At 45.2% G+C, this 12809-nt stretch overlaps 1 protein-coding gene across 3 annotated transcripts in view; it reads left to right on the top strand.

The window, feature by feature from the left end:
- Nucleotides 1-813: 813 nt before the first annotated feature.
- Galnt3 (polypeptide N-acetylgalactosaminyltransferase 3) overlaps nucleotides 814-12809 on the top strand; it is a 35070-nt gene continuing 23074 nt past the window's right edge. Inside the window, exon 1 of one of the 3 annotated variants that reach the window (XM_006977158.4) lies at nucleotides 814-951. The gene's annotated coding sequence lies outside the window, so the exon portion shown is untranslated. Of the gene's footprint in view, nucleotides 952-1092; nucleotides 1301-12216; nucleotides 12334-12809 lie in introns of those variants that run through there. The other 2 variants (XM_042275394.2, XM_076569580.1) reach the window with 2 other exon arrangements.

Below are 12809 nucleotides of genomic sequence, written 5' to 3'. Positions count from 1 at the left end.
CAATGAAAACAATCCCTCTCCAGGAAACCACAACCCCGTCCCACAACCCTGACAGTGGGGATTCTCCCGAGGACGCTGCTGTCCCTCTCCCGTGGATATGGGTTTGCTTTGCAATAGATAGCGACCTTGGAAGGGGGAGGCGGTGGCCCTCACATCAGCTAAACTTGACCAAATACTAGAAGCTCTACTTTGGAAGAGGGAGGCGCTTCCTTGGGACGCGAGGCTTCCCTACCCTAGCGCCCCGCGGCCAGAAACGGAAACCACTAGCTGCGCTCAAGTGAGTGGAGTGATGAAATCAAGGCTCCGAGGGAAGGAAGCTCACCGACCTAACTGGTGACAAGCTGCTGGGTCCCCTTGGGGGAGACCCACGGTCCTAACAGTGGTCCCCGCGGCATCCCCGGGTTTGGACCACGCCAAGAGGAAGGGGAGTCGCGTGGAGGGGAGAGGAGGGGGGGAAGTGAGGCTCAGATTTCGCCAGGTCCCCGCCGGAGGGAGGGCTCCGGGTACCAGGTGGCTGCCGCGCGGGACCGCGCAGCCCCGGACGCTGCTGCGGGGCTGGCCGGAGGCGCGCGGGCGGCCGAGGAGTTGCGGGGCGCGCGCCGGGACCCGGCTCGCGGCTCACCTGGAGCGCTCAGGTAGGACCTGGGCGGGGCGCGGGGCTGGCGCGCAGGCGCGGGAGCCGGCCTCGCCCCTGCCGACGTCGCCGGCGGGAGCTCACCTGGGAGACTCGCCGAGGAAGAGGAGGCTCGCCGCGGCCTCGCCTGGCAACGCGGGCGGCCCGGCGGCGGCGAGGCAGGAAGCGGCGGCGGAGGAGGAGTTGAAGCGAACGGCTCACGGGAGCCCGCAGCCACCCGAGTCGCCGGCGCCGCCACCTGCCCTTGGCCCCGGGCCCCGCGGGCAGCGCCCCCGACCGGCCACCGCTTCCCGCCGCCTGCCCTGCCCACCTGCCAGGTAAGCCGGTTCGCAGCCGGCGGGGAGTGGGTGGGTGGGGGACCCCCGCGATCCGGGAGAGGGACAGGGTGCGGGACGGCCCCGAAGCTGCCCGCGGCCGGTTGGACGCGGTCTCGAGAGCGGGTTTCAGTTGCCCCCCTCGGGAGAAGCCGGCGGGGACACGGGTCACGCCTGTCGCCGATGTCCCTCGGCAGCCCCCGGGGCAAGGGTCTAGCCCGAGTGATCTCCCCTCACCCCGGGCCGAAAGTCCCGCTGATCCCTGGCTGGTCCTCGGGAAGGCGGGTCTCCCGCCGAGGCGCTGCGCGAGGCTCGCCAACTTGGGCTAAGCAGGTTGCCTGCCCGCTCCCGGGTACCTAGTGGGGCCAAACCCGCGACGGGGAGGGCTGTGGCTGTGCCGGGCAACTTTCCCCGCCAACCCCAGACAGTCCTAGACTGGAAACCGCGGCAGCTCCGAGCCATCTCGAAGCTTTCCGACTGGTTTGGAAGGCGTTCGGTGGTCGGGACGCCGGCATCCGCGCTCTGCGCTTTTCCGGGTGCACTCTCCGAGCCAGAGCTGCGCCCACTTTCCGGTTGAAGGTGGTAGAGTCCAGGTCCTCGTGGCAGGAGGAAATAGAGCTGCGGTTCACCAACTGCACGCCCTCCTCTTAGAGGACCTGTTGACTTAAGGACCAGTGTATCTCGGATCTAGTGTGCCTGTGGCATATGACTCAAAGTTCAAAAAAAAAAAAAAAAAAAAAAAAAAAAACTTGGTTTCAGCATCCTGCCACGTCTGAACCTGGGAGTGCCAAGCCCAAATTCCTGTCTACCTAATTAGGATTTTCAGAAGCCTAAACATTAAGGTTGAAACAACTCTTACCATAGACTTAATTCCTTCCTTCTGTTTTGGGGACTGCATCAAGTTAACCCCCTCCCCTTTTCTGATTTTTTTTTTTTTTGAGAACATGCTACTAATATGACTTGCTGTTGAAGTTACACTACACAATGAACATCTGAATTCGAATCCTTTTGTTAAAATCCAGAAAGTTACATTTGAATTTGAGAGTTTCTGGTTGTGAGAAAAATCTGTAGTCTAATCAACTAACTTTGAGTTTGTTGCTTAGGCATATAAGTTTAAGGCTGAACCCTATAATTATTTCTTTTTAACCTTTACCATTAACTGAACCTAACATACTTGTTAGTTGAAACATTCTGGGCAGTGTATTAATACCAAGCATTTTTTAAAATACGTTGTTTTAACCAACATTTTTTTCATAGAAAATTTTTAATAATAAATAGAAATTCCACTCCCTAGGAATGTTTAGTTCTGCCTTTACTAATTTTTAAAACATATATTTAGATTGTACATTTAACTTAAAACGCTTTAGGCTGTTCATATGGGTTTTTTATGAGGTGCAATTAAAATCTAAAAAAAAAAAACCTTCATAACAGTACATAATTGTTAATTCAACCATGGCTTTTTAAGAGCCTCACCTACCTTCTTAGTCTTGTCTCCATAGTGAGAAATGGATGTGCTAAGTACTGTTTGAATGCTGAATAGGTATTGCCCCCTGCATTTTGAATATTAGTTTTCACTGGCTATTGGGCAGGTATTATCAGACTAGCTTGATTCTAACCTTAGGGGTGGGGAGGGGGTGGGGGGGAATGGGGATGTAGCATGCTCTCCTTAGTTTCGATCTGTAAAGGATTGGGGCGAAATGTTTTCCTGCACTAAGCTAATGAAGGCTTTAAGGACATTAGGATATCTTGTATGATAGCATTCTTGGACTTCCTTTCTGACCTGGCTGTCTGGTCAAGGCTTCCCGGTTGTGTTCTAACTGTATTTCACGCTGTAGGTGCATGAGAGATCACTGTTCTGGTGGCTGGACTGGGGGCCTCCCCTATCATTCTGTCTCACCACTCATATACTCACTTATCACAGCTCGCTGATCTTTTCTTTGTAATTATAAGATAGTCAGTTGTTCTCTGTCCAGCTCTGATTTCCTCTGATCTCCACCTTGCTCTGTAGCGACTCCGGGAGGCCATCCTGCTTTCCCCTGGCTGAGAATTTCACATGTGTATTGATGGTGCCATATGGACTGGGATTTTTAATCCCTTTTTGGTATTTCAGAGACACAGTTATTTTTTTTTTTTTGAGCCAGTTTGGACGACATTAGCCAGTTCTGATCTTTTATTATATTGGCTTACACCATATTTTGTAAGGCATAGACCCAATGTCTTCCATCCCTTTGCCATGATCTAGACGTTTGGTTTCAAGCACAGTTCCTTAATACCAGTGCTGCAAAAACATTTTTTAAAAACCCACAGTCCTCTAATTTGAAATATTCTGTTTCAACTCAATACATTGGCAAGGGTGTATGTACATACATGAAATGAGTTTCACAAAACAATATCTAGCCTTGGAAAACAGGTCCCTTTTTTTAAAAATTTGCCTCAGTATACTAGATTGATTTCATGTCAGCTAATGACTGGTACCTGTAATGGTAAAATGGTGTTCTCCTTTGAATACATATGCTGTTAATGCTCACTGTTCTAATAATAAGCTTATTTCCCCCCCTTCTCTCTCTCTCTCACACACATATACATACACATTTCATAAAATCATATTGCACTCCTAGTTATTTGATGGAGAGTTTGAGGCTCTAGGATATTGACACTAGATAATCTCTCAAATATCAGGGGCTACAGAAAATCTCATTGTATATTATTATATTTTAAAAGAGGTCTCAGGCTGTGGTATATTTAGAGGCAGGGAAGAAAACTAGAAAGGTTTCCTGAGGGCATTTTGATGGTAACAGTTATCAAGTGAAAGTCTGAGAAAAATAATTCTGTCCTTCACCCACCAGCAGTGCTAAATATATATATATATATATACACATATACACACACACATATACACACATCCTGTTAATATTTTAATCTTTATTCTGAAACAGGTATCAGAGATGAATTATAAGAAATCACTTCCTCTCCTCCATAAAAGACTAGATTCAGAAATTAGACTAAAGGGCTGAAGGTATGACTCAACAGAGAAGAGCATGGTCTGCTCTTCAATAAAACCTTCCATTCCTAGCACCCATGTGGCTGCTTACAACAAACTTACACCAATTACAAGGGATATCACACCCTCTCCTGGCCTCTGAGGGGACTGTACACATGTGGTACACACATACACTCAGGCAAAACATTTATACACATAAAAATAAACAAATTGAAATAAATCAATAAAGTAGATTAAGACTGGGGGTGTTATATACACCTTTGAATCTAGCACTCAGGAGGCAGAGGATGTTTGAGGCCAATCCAGTCTACACAGTGAGTTCCTGACCAGCCAGAGCTACATAGCTGAGACCTCATATTTAAAAAAATAAAAATAGATTAGATCCCCAATCTTGGGGAGTCTGATTGGGGATAAATTAATGCTGTCAAAGACACTTTTAACTTTAACCCACCTTCACATTCTTGGTGGAAGGAACTTTTCTCCTGAAGAAAATATTGTTGTATTTTATATTTTGGGAATGGCCAATACCAAAATCATTCAGATACATTCAGTTCTCTGGTCCATCAAGTATAGTCATACATTTGGAATAAGCAGATCAATTATTAGTCTAAAATCTGATCAAGAAGAAAGGAGTATTTTCTGTTACCTATCCAGTTATGCATCTGGTTGATACAGGATAATTAGTACTATATAACGGGTAATTTTAACATAATTAACGTACTGTCAATGGCAGCATTGAATTTAATCAGTTCCAGCCATGGCTGGAGACCATTATTTATGGTAAAACATAGGCAAGTAAGACTCAGAATTCTGGGCCATTAGTGGCTACTGACCACTAGACAAAAGCTTTGAGTCATTCTCTGAATTGGACTTATAATTCTGTAATCTTTTCCCTATATGTGTTTGAATTTCAAACTATGTAAACTAATTTGCTCATCTGTATGATTGCCTGTTGGGTGTATTTAACTTACCGTCTTAATAACTGGAGATTACCCATGTGTAAACCAGGACCTTCATCACATCTCAAGGCAAAAAAAAAAAAAAAAAAAAAAAAAAAGTTTCACTCTCTGTAGTTCATCTATAGACGTTAGAAATCTTATCATGTCTTACCCACAAAAAAATTGTGTGAATCATTTGTTAACAAAATTTGAGCAAGTGAACTGTCAGGAAATCACCTTTTATACCACTGGCAGACTGTGTCTTGCTACAGAAATAGTACTGACTTTTTTATTAGATAATACTGCCTAGGCCCCATGAGGAACAGCATTACATTAGGTATATTACCCATGTCACTATCCTAACATTCCAAAACATTCTGAATTTTGAAACACATCTGGCTCAAGAAATTGGGAGGAATAGACTCTGAATCTATAGTCCTGTCTGAGAATCAGGCTGCAAATACAGAGGTTATTTTTAACCTTATCAGCCTCCACAATAATTATCGTCTGAGTATTTGTGTCCCTCCAAAATACATATATAGAAATCTAATTCCATGTGTGTTGGTGTCGGTATACAAGAGCTGCCAGCTATGATGCTGTACACATTTAATCCTAGTACCCTTGGAGCAGAGACAGGCAGATCTCTGTGAGTTTAAAGTCAGGCTGTCTTATATAGCAAGCTACAGGTTAGCCAAGGCTCGATAGTTCAGACCATCTCAAAACAAAACCCAACTTTGGAAGGTGTTGGGGATGCTGTGGATGTGTTGCTCTGATTGATTATAAATAAAATGCTGATTGGCCAGTAGCCAGGCAGGAAGTATAGTGTAGGCAAGATAAGGAGAGGGGAGAATTCTGGGAGATGGAAGGCTGAGTCAGGAGATGCTGCCAGCCGCTGCCATGAGAAACAAGATGTAAGGTACCAGTAAGCCACAAGCCACGTGGCAACTTATAGATCAATAGAAATGGGTTAATTTAATATATAAGAACTAGATAGCAAGAAGCCTGCCACAGCCATAGAGTTTATAAGTAATTCTCTGTGTTTACTTGGCTGGGGGACTGGCAGGTGAGAGAGATTTGTCTTGACCGTGGGCCAGGCAGGACCAGGAAAACTTCAGCTACAGGAAGGTGATTGGGTCATGAGGGCTCTGACTTCACTGGGGCTAGGAAAGTTGGAGAGTTGTGAGCTTTATGTAATTCAACTAAGTGGGTCTACATAGGACACGTGTGTTGGAATGGGCTATCTCTGTGCTTTGATCTGCCAACACTCAACCTTGAACTTCCTAGCCTCCAGAATGTGGGAAGTTAATTTTGTTTATGAATTAGCTTGAGCGGAGTACTCTGTAATGGTGGTGTCAGACTAACAAAGCAATCATCAGCTCATTCGGTCTGCTCAACATTTTACTGTTTCCTCACCACTAAAACGCCTCCCCTTCTTCTCCCCTTTAGCAGAGAGTTAACAGCTCTTGTCTAGGATAGACACTTACTTCCTATCTGAATTCTTAATGTGTCTTCTTGCCATCTTCAAATGCATCCTCAGCAGAACCCCTCAGGCGATGGTCCAAAACAAACAAAAACCATGAACTGGAACTACTTCCTTCACTGAGTAGAGCTCATCCAAAGCTTTCTGGAGCTCTCAGGTCTCACCTGATTGGAGCTTTTTGGAAGGTCTGCTTGTGCACCTGTCTGTATGGACAGGCACAAGCACCATTGGATGGTTTGCAAAGTGCAGAACCATTTTCTGCAAGCCAAGAGTATGAAGGAGTGAATTGAGGCGGCTGGGAGGGTAACCTAGTGGTAGAGCACTTTCTCCTCATGCTGGAGGACTTGGATTGGATCCCCAACACCACTTTAAAAAAAAAAGATGTCTCAGGGTGGGGAAAGCATTAGGAAATGACCGATGACATGAGAGAAGCGGTTCCTTGAACTTGCCTGTTGAATGTAGACTGCTATTATGCTCATCTCATTCCTTTGAATTCTGTTATTTTGAGGATTTTTGTGTTCGAGCAAGATTCATTTTTCAGAAGTGAGAAATGTGGTTTGTGGTTGAAAGACCCTGCAGCCTTGTTTGTACTCCCCAATTGAGGATGTTAGTCCCCGTGAGAAAGTGAGGCCAAGAGGGCAGGTTTTACTTGTGGATAGACTAAACCAAACGTGGGGGTGCAGACAGAAAATAGAGAAAGAGTGCTTGAGATGAGCTGTTTCCTTTCAAATTTCTTACTATGGCCAAACTCTCTTAATTTTATCTCTTAAATAAGCATCTTCCAAATCTGTGCATTTTTCTCTAGGCCCATTAAGACTACCATCTCTCGGCTGGACTTTTGTGATGGTTAGGCTTTCTCAACTACTTCTGATGTCTTTCTGGTTTGTTCTTCACACTGCATCCAGAATGAGAGTTTTCAAAATACTTGGCCACAGTGACCCCTTCTCAAAGCCCTTCCACGCCCTTAGGGTAAGACAAACCCTTTAATGTGGCCTAAAGCCTGGGCATGACTCAGCTGCTGCCGCCCCACACCCCTCCTGCCTGAGCTCTGGCAGCCTCTTTCACTGCCAGGTTCTTCTTGCCTGCAGGTCATTGCCAAGTGCCATTCTTTCTGCCTGTAATAGGCACCTCCCTACCTTTGGGCCCGACGGGCTAATACTCAAAGTTCCGATCTGAGCGCCTTCATTTTCACCTCTAACTATAGCTGGGGTCTCTCTCTCTCTCTCTCTCTCTCTCTCTCTCTCTCTCTCTCTCTCTCTCTCTCTCTCTCTCTCTTTCTCTCTTTCTCTCTGGAACTTGCACTCTCTCCACTCCCCTCTCTTCCAACCACACACTAAACTTTAGCCTAAAGAAATAACCAGCTACTTGGTACTCAGGTGTGTATCAACCTTTACAGTGAATTTCCTCCCAGAAGAGGGTGGTCAACTTTAATATTTACCCCACAGCTTAAACCATGTTTTCAGTCACTAATAGCTATTGTGTTTTTATCATGTAATAATTCATATTTATCAACTTAGTAATGATTGATCCTTGTTCACTGCTGCTCATTTGTCCAATACATTTTAAGCAATTTGCATGTAACTCATTAAATTTTCACAGCAGCTTGTGAAAGTATATCCTGGTTTTCTCCCATTTTTTTTTTTTTTTTAGAGAAAAGGAAAATAAAAACGAGAGATTAGTTCACTTACTTCCACCTAGTAGGTTCTTGACATCTCAGAACACAGAGCCACTTAAGTCTGATTATAAGTCAGTACTTCCATCCACCTTATGTGTGAAGAAAGCTAAGTGGGACTACTAAACAAGTCACAGCTGTAACTAGAACTCTCCAGTCACTGCCTCTCCCAGTGCTCTCCTCTGGAATAATGCGCTTCTGGTTCTGTTTCTCATATCCGTGTTTGGCGTTGTCTGCTCTGCTGATTTCTCATTATGGAAGACAAATATTTATCTCTTTCACTCACACATACACCTCTGCTACTCCTTCCTCAGCATGGAAGTCTCATTCTTTGTTTGCATTTTCATATTTATTTGTTATGAATATACTGTAGATACATGTAGATATTGTTCGCTACAAATATCTACAAATATGTAGATATTGTTCGCTACAACAAGCCTACTGAGGTTGTTCGGTTTGGTGTTGGAAGCACACTCTCATGTAGAAGCCCAGCTTGGCCTAGCGTTCTCTATGTAGTCCAGGGCGTTCTCAACATTCTCTTGCCTCAGGCTGGAGTGTTCTGATTGCAAATGGGTACCACTACACTCAGCTAGGCATTAGTCTTGATTTGTAGCTTTTCTTTTATCTGATATAGAATCAGGTTTGGCCTATAATAGACCAGGTTGGTCTCAAATGCTTCTGATGTAAGTTACCCTTCAGCCTCCAAATAGTTGAGGCTACCAGCATGTGTCCCGTGGCTAGCCTGGAGATTGCTTTTAACACTCTGTTGGTTAATTTAAGAAAAACAACCTGCCTAAGTTTTCCATGTATTAGTTGGAGTCTGACTTCTTTGTATTCCAAGATCTCCTTAGTTTTACATGATCTAAACATCAGATGATTGATTGGCTCCCTCTGTCTTGTCCTCTGGTTCTGCTTTGATTTTTTTTTTAGATGATGTGACCCTTCCTGTTTATTCCCTCTATTATTTTGTATAACATATCTTCCTGAATAATGGTTTGTGGAATTAAGAAAATGAAGAGACCGCATTCTGAAAATCATTATTACCTTCACACATATTTTTCATGATTTATTTTCGTCATTAGTCTTTTCATGACGGTCATCATTTTCAAAAGCAGCACATAGCAGGTTTTTCTCTCGTTGTTGTCTGGTGCAGTGTTCCTTATGAGAACAGAGAGTTCATCAGCAAGTTTCTTCCCCCAAGCAGCGTCATCCTCAACTCTCACAGCCTCCCTGTCAACTGAATGGCTGGATTCAGCAGACTCTTGGGTCTCATTTCCAAACTTCCATATCTCTTTTATTCATCTCTTGCTCTAATTATTTTTAACAATCCCATAATTGCCTCTACGCCCCTATCTGACCTCCTCTTTCTCCAAAAATAATTTATCTCCTGTACAACTTTCAAGGGCAGTCATTTTAATTTTCAGTTTTAGTTATCACACTGCTTAAAATCCGCCAGGGCCTCACCCATTGCTTAAGGAATTAAGTTTAAATCCCATCGGATTATGGACCCATCCCTTCCCTGTTTGGAACTTGTCATTCGGCACAGGGATGCTCAGCCTCACTCTGTGACAACTGACTGCTTGTGCGTGGCCTTAAGGAAAATTACCCTATCTGAGGTCAGCTGTTGAAGGAACGTTTTAGGCTGAGACTGGTTTATGTCCAATGTAAACTTATAACGAAGGAAGTGTTTGATTGCTTAACCACCAGGAGAGGGTCATGCAGAGGTACTGGAGATAATTGGAGCAGTCAAAGCTATTTTACGTTTCATACTAGGCACATTTGCCACCTGATCTTAAGAATGCGACGAACAATTTGAAGTTTGGATTTGATTGTGTTACAGCTAAGTTGATAGAACTAGAGAGGGAGTAATAGGGAGGCATTATGTTGAAATTCAAGTCTTGTAGGATTTTTAGAGTAAGAGTTGGCAAAATACAGCCCCTGGGCCAATTTTGGTACACAGCCTGTTTTTGTAAAAAAAAAAAAAAAAAAAAAAAAAAAACCAGTTTAATAGGAACACAGATGTGCTTCTTCATTTATGCATTGTCTTTTTTTTCTCCCCAGCATTGAGTAGTTGCAATAGAGGCCTTGCGGTCTTCAAACCAAAAGAAAGGAAGGAAACGGGGAGGGAGGGAGGGACTGATTCTTTATGAAAAGTTGCCTGTCACTTGTACAGGCTGGTAGGCAGGGAGCAGTCCAGCATGTGATCCAGGGAGGATTGGAGGGTAAGCCGGTAGAGAGGTGAAAGGAGCTGGGCAAGAAGTCTTACGGTTTTGCCCTCTCTATCCCCATCCTTTAATACTCTTGGGCCTTCAAAGGAAGAATGAGTGGACTGAGGTGACCTTCTACTTCGGAGTTTGTGTGCCCCTCCATAAGTGGGCTGGCTGATGAGACTCACCAAGTGTGCCTTGGACACTCACCCTCCAGCTACATTCCATAGGGTCAGTCCGCATTCTTTCCCCTAGGTGTTGTGAACTCCACCTATGAGTGGGACCTTTGCACCTTTGAAAAAGCAGCCTGTGGTTGCTCTCTTTAGGCCTTTTGAGGTGAGCATCCTTGTGTCAGTGGAGTTAATGGGATCCATCCTGTAGCAACTGAAGCAAAGAGGCAGCCAGCATTAGCCACCAAAGACAAAGTAGACAGATCTTCCATGATGGAAGGTAGGGGTCTCAAATCGTCAGCAAGCCTTGCCTTCTGTGTCACTTCTGGTAGCTGAGATGTTCTTGGCAGATCCCCAGTGGTCACTATAATGAATGAAACCGATTAGCAACATTTAATTGTCAAGAACTAAGAGCTTTAGTCTCAACTATTTTCCAAACCCTAGGTCAATTCACAGATCCAGAACCCTCCCCCAGCTGGCCCCCACAGCCATTTACTAGAGAGTATTCTTTGGAGAAAAGGAAGAATTCAGACTTCTGCATCAACTCCTAGAAACTGAAAATATCAAATTAGCAGCTTACCGGGGTCAGGTAACAGATGGAATTGCGCTCACATTAGGCTTCACTTCTTCACGTGCTCCCTCCTCTGAGTGGGGGTGAGGGCAGGCAAGCCTTTAACACATGGCTCTTTGGGTGACACTTTCCCAAACCATAGCACTTTGTCCCTTCCAGCTCATATCTGTGATGTCTTGGGTGGACTTTCCTTAGTCCAAATGATAAGAACACAACCAACCTAATTGGCAGATGAGTTTGAACAGTTACCGGGTAGCAGCTGCAGAATTTAGCCCTGCCCATTGTTAGTTGTAAAAGATGCCCCCCCCCCGCCCCGCCCCAAAGGAAATTCTTCCTATAGGTAGAAATTGTGTTTTTCCACTGTGTTGAGAATGAGAGATAGTCAGAGGTGTAGATCTATTGGTTGAACGGAAGTTACAATGGTTGTATGGCCAGGGCCTTGAAAGTCTTGAGCCTTGAAAACTAGTGATGCTGGAATTTGAGGATATGTGTGTAAGCCTTTCAGAAGGGGAGGACCCTGAAGAGGTTTATCTCATCTAAATATACCAAAGGATTGTGACTTCAAGAGAAAGCTTTTAATGATCAAATGGAGAAAGTAACACACCCCGTGGACCATGGACCTCAGCCAGAACCCTTCCCCAGCTACCCGAGTGCTTTTTTCCATGGCGGCCCATAGAGGGCCTGGGGTGTCGAAGTGGAGGCCTGGACAGATCTGCTGCTGTGTTCCTTACCTGCAGAGAACACCATCAACCCCAGAATAGCCCAAAGGATAGCCTTTACCACTTCCCAGCTTGCTATTTGTGTGCTTTAATTATTAGCCTGCTCTGCAGGATTGGAGCCGAACCACGTAAGTATTTCCTCTGTGCCAACTGGTGCAGTGCTCAGCCCTGTTGGCAAAGGGCTTCAGGGACACTGAGCATAACGGGGGCTTCCCTTCCTGGCTTCAACACTCTTAATGAACATACTTGTACCATTGCTCAACTCCTCCCATGGCTTTCTCCAGTGGTAGCTGTAATACAGGGAACAACTTTCCTAGAGTTGACCTCTCCTATACTCCATCCTTTTTCCAGGACTTGACTTGGGCAGTAAGGCTGTGTGTGTCCTTCCAGCCTACGTCGCCGCTCCGCAAACTCTTTCCCAGACTTACACAAAGGTCTGAAACAATTGGTCATTTGTAGAGGTAGCTATCCACCCTCTATCCCAGGCAGCCAGCCCAAAGTTATCTTGGCCTCAGCGACACATTGAAAAGTGAGCTTGACTTCAGAAGCCAGCACTGTTCCTGAGCACCTACCCAGTACCGGGAACCTGTTCGTCTCTATGAATAGGCTCTTCCAGGACTCCCAAAGGCAAGTTTCTGGCAGGTCTCAGAACTGTTACCTGCCTCTGTCAGCTCTATCACTGTAGCCATCCAGCTCGTATTCCTCCCTTCAGTGCTCTTGAGTTAATTCTTTTGCTGGACTCTCAACATTCCTCTCTACCCTCTAGTGCCCCTGTTAGGATTGCCTTTACTAGGGCTGATTTTTCTAATACATAAGATTGATTATGGTCCTGCCTTAAGGTCACCAGCCCTGAAAATAAGGAGCAAAGGGTGTGTTCCAGATTCCCCGGATGTGCAGGCTGTTGGTGGGTGGGTTTCCTCCTGGCCTCCCTGTGACATTTCCTGCCATTTCCACTTCTGTACTTGGACCAGGCTGTGGCCTTTTTTACCCCTAAGCCTTTAAATACGCCATCCTATCTCTCATCTCTGTCTTGGCAATCTGCCTAAAAGTTTCTTATCTTTCAGGAGTCTGTTCAGCCGCGTCAGTCACTCCTGGGCACTTTC

This window comes from Peromyscus maniculatus, chromosome 4 (assembly GCF_049852395.1).
Source record: "Peromyscus maniculatus bairdii isolate BWxNUB_F1_BW_parent chromosome 4, HU_Pman_BW_mat_3.1, whole genome shotgun sequence".
Taxonomy (NCBI): Eukaryota; Metazoa; Chordata; class Mammalia; order Rodentia; family Cricetidae; genus Peromyscus; species Peromyscus maniculatus.
The sequence above is the reverse complement of the archived record's forward strand: the minus strand, read 5'-3'. Positions and strand labels throughout refer to the sequence as shown.